The sequence below is a fragment of the Hevea brasiliensis genome, chromosome 4, assembly GCF_030052815.1.
Source record: "Hevea brasiliensis isolate MT/VB/25A 57/8 chromosome 4, ASM3005281v1, whole genome shotgun sequence".
NCBI lineage: Eukaryota > Viridiplantae > Streptophyta > Magnoliopsida > Malpighiales > Euphorbiaceae > Hevea > Hevea brasiliensis.
In genome coordinates, this window is record NC_079496.1 from 8,965,573 (window position 1) to 8,973,997 (window position 8,425).

At 35.1% G+C, this 8,425-nt stretch overlaps 1 non-coding gene across 1 annotated transcript; it reads left to right on the forward strand.

Moving 5' to 3' along the window:
* Positions 1-7,135: 7,135 nt before the first annotated feature.
* Positions 7,136-7,243, forward strand: LOC131179712 (small nucleolar RNA R71). The gene has a single exon (XR_009148599.1). It is a non-coding gene; the product is annotated as a small nucleolar RNA R71 (small nucleolar RNA).
* The last annotated feature ends 1,182 nt before the right edge of the window (positions 7,244-8,425 follow it).

Genomic DNA, 8,425 nt, shown 5'->3' on the forward strand with positions numbered 1-8,425 from the left:
TATAGAAAAGATATCGATCCCACGAGGAGTTGTGTTAATGATTGAATTTTCGATATAAAAGTTGACTAAATTGAAGTATTCATGAAATTAAAATAATAAATTAATGGGTAATGGAGTACGAAATCTAAATGTGCAAATTTAATATTCTATTCAACAATGTATTAATTAAACTAAAATTGCATCAAATTGAAATAAGCAAGTTCAAATATGGCAATATTTAAAATGGCAAATGATTAAATTCGATTAGAAATTAACAATGGTAAAAAGGCGATTCTGGAGTTCGGGATTTCATATTCAAGCTATTTTGGGATTTTCCCTAGCTAGCCCAATCCATGAAATTTATGGGTTTAAAGGAGATTAATTCTAAAATCCTTTGAAAACTCTTTCGAGTGAGACAAAGAGTGCCTTAATTAACTTAATCCTACTTTCGTGGAGTTAAAATTAACCAAGACCCATTAGGTTCTTTAATCAATCTATTAAAACCCTCTTAACCCTTAGTCTATTTCTAGATCTAAGTTAATTAAGTCCAATTTCTTGATTAACTATCACTTGGTTTTCTCCTTTCGGTGCTTCAACCAAGGATTAAGAACATAACTTAATGGGGCCCTTCATTAAGCATGTGAATAAGCACACAAGAAATGGATTAAACCTCATAAATTCATTAAATTGGGACTAACCCAGTTCAAATCCACAAAAATAACTAAAATATTACATCCCTTACTCCAGAATCAAAAGTAAACTACTCACTATCCATAATGCTTACAAGATATGATGAGTTTAAATGGAAATAAAGCTTTAATCTAAGCTAACAAGTAAGAAATTAAACACTAGAAATGTAGAAAAATGTAAAGGAAGAAAGAAATCTGCAAATCTTGGTTAAAAATGGTGTGGAAGGTGAAAATGACTCCTCAAATTCTGCCTCTCTTCTCCTCTTCTTCTTTTCTCCTTGTCCCCCTTCTAAAATGAGAAAATGGGACTATTTATAGCATTTTTCTGACATGGAGCCCTAAAATGGTATGTTCTAGGAGGAATTATTTGAGGGAATCTCACCCGACTCATTAATGAACTCTTCATGGGAATTTGCATAAGTGGTGCATAAGTTATGCGATCCCTTATCTGATTTTTCTGATTACAGGTCACTTATGCGTTGCATGACTTAGTGCATAGGTTATGAAAAATTTCGTGAATGTGCATAAGGGAGGCGAGAATGTGCATAAGCTATGCAGTCTCCTTATGCACATTTCGGCTGGTTCTGGAACAGTGATCTTTCTCCTTATGCAGATCTGCATAGCTTATGCGGCAAGTTATGCACAGTTTGGTCAATGCATATTTCAGCTTGAAAACTTGTTTTTGACATCTTTTTGCTGTAGAAGACACTCCTCAATGGCAAAATTCTCTTTAGTCCTTCAAAAACACCATTTTTCCTACAAAACAAAGTAAAAATTACAAATTAATCCAAAATCGACAATTATGAAAAACTAACTAATTAACTAATAAAATTAGCTAAAAATGACTAATAATCAAATAAAAATGGTTATGAAATTAAACCTAAATGATTATGCAAAATGTATGCATCAAATACCCCCAAACTCAAGCTTTTGCTTGTCCTCAAGCAAACTTTAAAATGAAATGCAAAAAATTTTTAGGGGTGCCTTATCCAAAGAACTATGAAAATCACCTATTAAAGTAACTTAACACACCTTCAGCCATACCAGCAATCCATATACCCATCCTTCAAAATGCAAAGAATCTAATGCTTATCCAAGCTTTCACCGCTTAGCCATCAAGTCAATTATCATTCAAAATCCCCAAACCAACAAATCAAAAGAGATAGTCATGCTCAAAAAGAATTCTAGGACAATTGATAACCAAAGTATCTCAACATAGAATGATAGAATTGAATGAATAGATGAATAGTTTTCCAATCCCATAGGCAAATTCCCTACTCCTATCTCCACTAATGTAGCAAGTACTATCAAGAGATCAAAGGTCTTTTTAGGGATGTAATGAGGCCATGGGGTTTAAAATGAGGCTAAGAAGAAAGATGGGTAAAAAGTATTCAAAGCATGAGAATATTTTCAATTTTTAAACATAAGGTACACTTCTTATTTTATTATAATTTTTTCTTTTTCTTCTTTTTTTCTTTTTTTTTTATATATATGGAGGAGAGAAGTACACAATGAGAATTGTCAAGTGCTAGCATAGTTTACAAAACACATAAAAATGGAGGGACATTTTGATACTTTAGACTTGTATTTTGCATTTTCTTTTGATGATTGTCCCTAAAAATGCCACCCCCAAACTCATTTCTTTTAATACTTTGGGTGGATTTCTTTCATTTTGAATGGCAATAGTGAAAAGCACATATACTAGCACTTTTACAAGATGACAAGCACTTCTTCTCCCTTTTTTTGTATATATATATTTTTTTATTTGGATTTTTTAGAAAGTGTACCTAATATTCAATATTATTCTCATGAAAAGGGTTGGAGTGTTTGGTTCATTGGCTAGGTAGCAATAAGGATTTCAAGAAAAATTAGGGATAAAAAGGCTCAAAGGGGTTTTCAAAGGTCAATTTTAATTAGGAAAAAGGGTCAAAGGTTTAAAATGAGAAGGTTTAAATCAAAGAATGCCTAATCATCTCTCTTTTCAAGTATAAGCTGATATTTCGCCTTGAAAGGTTTAGAAAATTTGTTCTAGGATTGGTGAGACATCATTTGACTACCTTATATCCAATAACTCCCTCTAAACACTCCAATCTCTAAAGGACTAGTTGGGTGGCTTTTTGGCTAAGAAGATATAGGCAAGGGATAGACACTTCAAAACTTTGCACCTCTTAGGAAACTTTCAATCCACAAACCCAACTAAAGGTAAGTCAAATCACTCTCATAGGCAACTTTTCAATACTCAAGGGATTTGGCAAAAGATTTTAATGCATGATGCATGATTCCTAAAAATGAGCAATGCATTAACTAAATGGAAGAAGTCTATTTGTGTGCAAAGTGTATAATTTCTAAGTGATGTATAATGTGTGTGTAGATGTGTTATGTATATATATGTATGGATGTATATGTAAAATATTTACAATATATGTAAATGAAATGGGATGAGATGTTCCTATACTCAAAATGTAAAAAAAATGAAGCAAAAATCAAAATGAATGTGCACCGCCAAACTCAAAATTGGACATTGTCCTCAATGTCTCAAGTAGTGCATTATCAAAATTCAAAGTAAAGAGAAATTACCAGGAATTGTGAAATTTAAGAGCAAAAGGAAAGAGTTACCTGGTATAGAGCAGATGAGAATTCAAGGAATAATGGTGATGCATAAGAGGCTGTACAGGTTATGCAGAGTAAAGTGCTGTCCAAAACATGTGCATAAGTAGGGTGCATAAGCCGTGCGGTTCTGCATGAGTGGCAATAAGGGTTGCATAGGCTATGTAAAATATTTGCAAAAATTTTTTTTTTTTTTTTTTTTTGGTCATGCGGAAGTGCATAAGTTATGCACTCTCCTTATGCAAGTCTCGTGAGTTTTAACTTTTCCAGAACATGTGCATAAGTAGGGTGCATAAGCCGTGCGGTTCTGCATGAGTGGCAATAAGGGTTGCATAGGCTATGTAAAATATTTGCAAAAAAAAAAAAAAAAAAAAATTTTTTTTTTTTTTTTTTTTTTTGGTCATGCGGAAGTGCATAAGTTATGCACTCTCCTTATGCAAGTTTCGGTGACCCTTGAAATTTTGAGGAGCGAAGTCATGCGGGAGTGCATAAGTTATGCACTCCCCTTATGCATCTCTCGGCAGAAGTGGTTGTTCAGAAAATCTGGTCATGCAGAAGTGCATAGGTTATGCACTCTGCTCATGCAATCGCTCGGCAATTTTGGAATTTTGGGTTGGTGGTCATGCGAAGTGCATAGGTTATGCACTCGCTTATGCACCCTCGGCAAGTTTGAATTTTGGAGTTCTTGGTTATGCGGAAGTGCATAACTTATGCACCTTCCTTATGCACCTCGGCAGTTTGATTTTTAGGTTTACGGTCATGCAGTGCATAGGTTATGCACTCTGCTTATGCACCCTCAGAAGTGGAAATTGAGTTTTGGTTATGCGAAGTGCATAGGTTATGCACTGCTTATGCAGTTTCAGAGAGAGAAAATGCAGAATTTGAAGTTGTGCAAATGTGCATAAGTCATGCACTCACCTTATGCAAGTTTTGGAGATATGAAATTTGACAAAATGAGGTTATGCGAAGTGCATAAGCTATGCACTCTCCTTATGCACTTGCAATAAAGGTGGAAAATGGCAAGAATTGTGGTTATGCAGATTGCATAAGCTATGCGATTCTTATGCACAAGTTAGCAAGATCAAGAATGCAATAGAACATGTATTGCAAGTGTGAAAAATACCCTAGAATGAGGAAATATAATTCCATGAAGCATAAACCATGAGAAGTTTCACCAAAAACACATCAATATATACAAAGTATATCAAAAAGGCATCACACAAGCATGTAAAAAATGGATCCTACATAAAAGACCTTTGAGAACTATGCCATTTTAAGACAAATTCTGCAAATCAACATTTAGCACATCAAACTCCATAAAATTTGCATGAAGTTGCATCTAACCACAAATGATGAAATGAAGTCTCCAAGTTTTGCCAAGAAAATGCAGCATTTTTACCTTGAATCCTACAACCCAAAGAAGCTCAAAACTGCAAAAATGACTCACTTACCACCATATTAAGATTAAAATCACACATACTTAAAAGTCTCACACCCAACCTCACCAAAAACACAAGCCATCTGCTGCAAACACCCTCTTTCTTTGCAAATTTCTTCTTCCTCTCTGCATAAACCAGTTGCGGCTCAAGGAATGAATCTATCTGCTGCAGACTTTTCCTTTTCTGCAGATTGCATTTTCCTCTGCAATAACAGATTACGGCTCCCAATAGTTCACCAGCCTTTCTTCATTGATATACATCTACAAGGGACAAGATTTAATAATGTCAAAATTGAATTTGAGGAAATTTAAGATAAAAAACAAAATTAATGAAAATGAAAGTAAATCAACAAAAGCAAAATAAAAGGACTTGGGATGCCTCCCAAGAGCGCTAATTTATAGTCCTTAGCTAGACTCTTTTCATGTTTCATGGTGGCTGAAATTGGAATTTGTTGCCTCTGTTTCCAATAGGTGCTTCAATGAATCTATACTTCATTTTCTTTATATCACATGAGAAGATCCTTGTTGCTTTGTCTAAAAATCCGACCATTTCTTTCTTGACAACCTTTGGTGCATCTTTTTCTTTGAGATATTGTTGCTTTACTTCACTTTTCTCCACTTCCTCAACTTGAAAGATTGGTGCCATAGGACAAGGTGGATTACTATTCAAATCTTGTGCAAATGCAGCATCTTTTGGATTTTCATCATTGATACTCCCTTCATGGATAAGACAACTTTCAAGAGAAGCCTTCGGATAGCTCTTTCTAAAGTGCTCTTTTACTAACTCATCAACTATATCAATTCTCAAACAAGAGTCTACATCTTCATGTTGCTTCTTCTTATCATTGCCAATATTGAAGACTAACTGATCCTCTCCGATTCTAAGAGTAAGCTTTTCACCTTTCACGTCAATCAAAGCACCGGCTGTAGCCAGGAAAGGCCTCCCCAAAATGATTGGCATATGAGAATCCTCTTCCATGTCCAAAATGACAAAGTCAACTGGGATGTAAAATTTTCCAACCTTCAGTGGTATATTTTCCAAGATCCCTTCTGGATATTTAATTGATCATGCATGGCTGAAGAGAAATGTGGGTTGGCTTAAGATCTCCCATGTTAAGCTTCTCATAGATGGAGAGGGGCATAAGGCTTACACTCGCCCCTAAATCACATAAAGCTTTTATAGACCATGATTCCCCAATATGGCCTGGAATTGAAAAACTCCTGGATCCTTGAGCTTTGGAGGAAGTTTCCTTTGGAGGATAACCTGCATTCCTCGATTAAGGCTCTGATCTCATAATCTTCAAGTCTTCTTTTGTTTGAGAGAATTTCTTTCAAAAACTTAGCATAAGAAGGCATTTGGGAAAGAGCATCGATAAAGGGCACATTTATATATAGCTTCTTCAAAACCTCTAAGAACTTCCCAAATTGCTTATCAAGCTTGGCTTTTTGAAATCTCTGTGGAAAGGAAGTTGCATGGCTTGTAAGGCTCGGAGGTATATATTTCTCTTCTTTCTCTCCAACCTCCTCTTTACCTTTTCTTGCACTCCCTTTTTCACTCTTTTGTTTTTCATCTCCCTCAAAATCTTCCTCATTTTCTCTCTTTTCAACTTTTTCACTCTTCTCATTATGCACTATTTTACCACTCCTCAGTGTGATGGCATGACATTGCTCCCTTGGATTTTCTGTTTGACTAGGAATTTTCCCCATAGAATTGGTACTTGATGAGCATGCTTGTTGTGCAATCTGATTTTCTAGCATCCTATTGTGTGTTTGCATTTGTTCCAGCCTTGCTTTCATCTCTCTCAACTCTTCATCACGCTTAATTTGATTAGCAAGAATTTGTTGTAATAAAGCCTCTGTGGTGGAACTTTGTTCTTGCTGTCTTGGTAAAGGTGCAGGATTTGCATTCTTTTGCTGAAAACTAGGTGGTGGTTGCCTAGGTTGTTGGTATTGATGCTCTTGTTGTTGTGATGGAAAGTTCTGAGTTGAAGCTTGATTTTGCTGATTCTCCCATGAAAAATTGGGATGATTCCTCCAAGCATATGAAGGATAATCTACTCCACAGCTCATTGTTCCTTCTGCATAAGTAACTTGTTGAGAACTTCCAGAACATGATGATGAACTGACTAGCATACTTAAATCCTCCATTTTCTTAGCAAGGACATTAGTGAGTGCATCAAATTTGGCATTGATCATGTTGAATGGATCAAGCTCATACATTCCAGCAACTTGCCCTTTTTGAGTTGGAGTTGTCCCTCTTGGACTACTCCATAGATGACTGTTCTTTGCTATTTTCTCTAACAACTCATAAGCTTCATCTTCATGCTTAATGATGAATTCCCCTCCAGTTTGAGCATCAATGATTCCTCTGATAGCAGGAGTGACATTTGTGTAAAAATTCTGGTTTATCATCCATTTAGGAATGGCATGATGTGGACATTGTCTCTCCAACTCCTTCCATCTCATCCATGACTCATAAAGAGTCTCATCTTCTCTTGGTCTAAAAGCAATCATTTGATTCCTCAACTCTTGAGTTTTCAGTGGAAAGTATTGGGCAAGAAATGCATCGATGGTGCTCCCAATTTGTAATTGAGTTGTGAGGTAAAGAATCAAGCCAATCCAATGCTCTATCTTTCAAAGAGAATGGAAACAATTTTAGCCTTGCTGCATCATCAGACACTCCTGGTTGCTTTTGCATGTCACAGATCATAACAAACTTTTTAAGATGAGTATGAGGATTTTCTGAAAGATGACCTCCAAATTGAGAATTCTGAATCATTTGTAGTACTCCAAAATCCATCTTATAACTATTTGCATCAATTCTTGGTCTTGCTATACTCTCTCTTAAGTCATCAAAATGAGGAAATGCATGATCCATCATACTTCCCTTAGGAACATTAGCATTTACAACTTCTTCACCATGAGCTGCATTTTCATTGTTTCGATTATTTCCAGCATTACCACCACCAATTCCAACTCTTTCTTCAGCCATTTCTTGTTGATTTAATGCTCTCAATGCTTCTTTTCTTCTTCTAGTTTCTTTCTTGTTGGCTCTACAAAACTTCTCAATTTCAGGATTAAATAATAAGGATGTGTCACTTGTGCTTCTAGCTCTTCTTATAAAAGATTAAGAGTACCTAAAAAAAACAAACAAACACAAAATGAAAAGATAACAAAGATAAAACTATAAACAACTAAAATAATCAAGAATTCAATCTTAAACAAACAACTCCCCGGCAACGGCGCCAAAAACTTGATGTGGCCCAACCGCAAGTGCACGGGTCGTACAAGTAGTATAGAAAAATATCGATCCCACGAGGAGTTGTGTTAATGATTGAATTTTCGATATAAAAGTTGACTAAATTGAAGTATTTATGAAATTAAAATAATGAATTAATGGGTAATGGAGTATGAAATCTAAATGTGCAAAATTAATATTCTATTCAACAATGTATTAATTAAACTAAAATTGCATCAAATTAAAATAAAGCAAATTCAAATATGGCAATATTCAAAATGGCAAGTAATTAAATTCGATTAGAAATTAACAATGATAAAAAGGCGATTCCGGAGTTCGGGATTTCATATTCAAGCTATTTTGGGATTTTCCCTAGTTAGCCCAATCCATGAAATTTATGGGTTTAAAGGAGATTAATTCTAAAATCCTTTGAAAACTCTTTCGAGTGAGACAAAGAGTGCCTTAATTAACTTA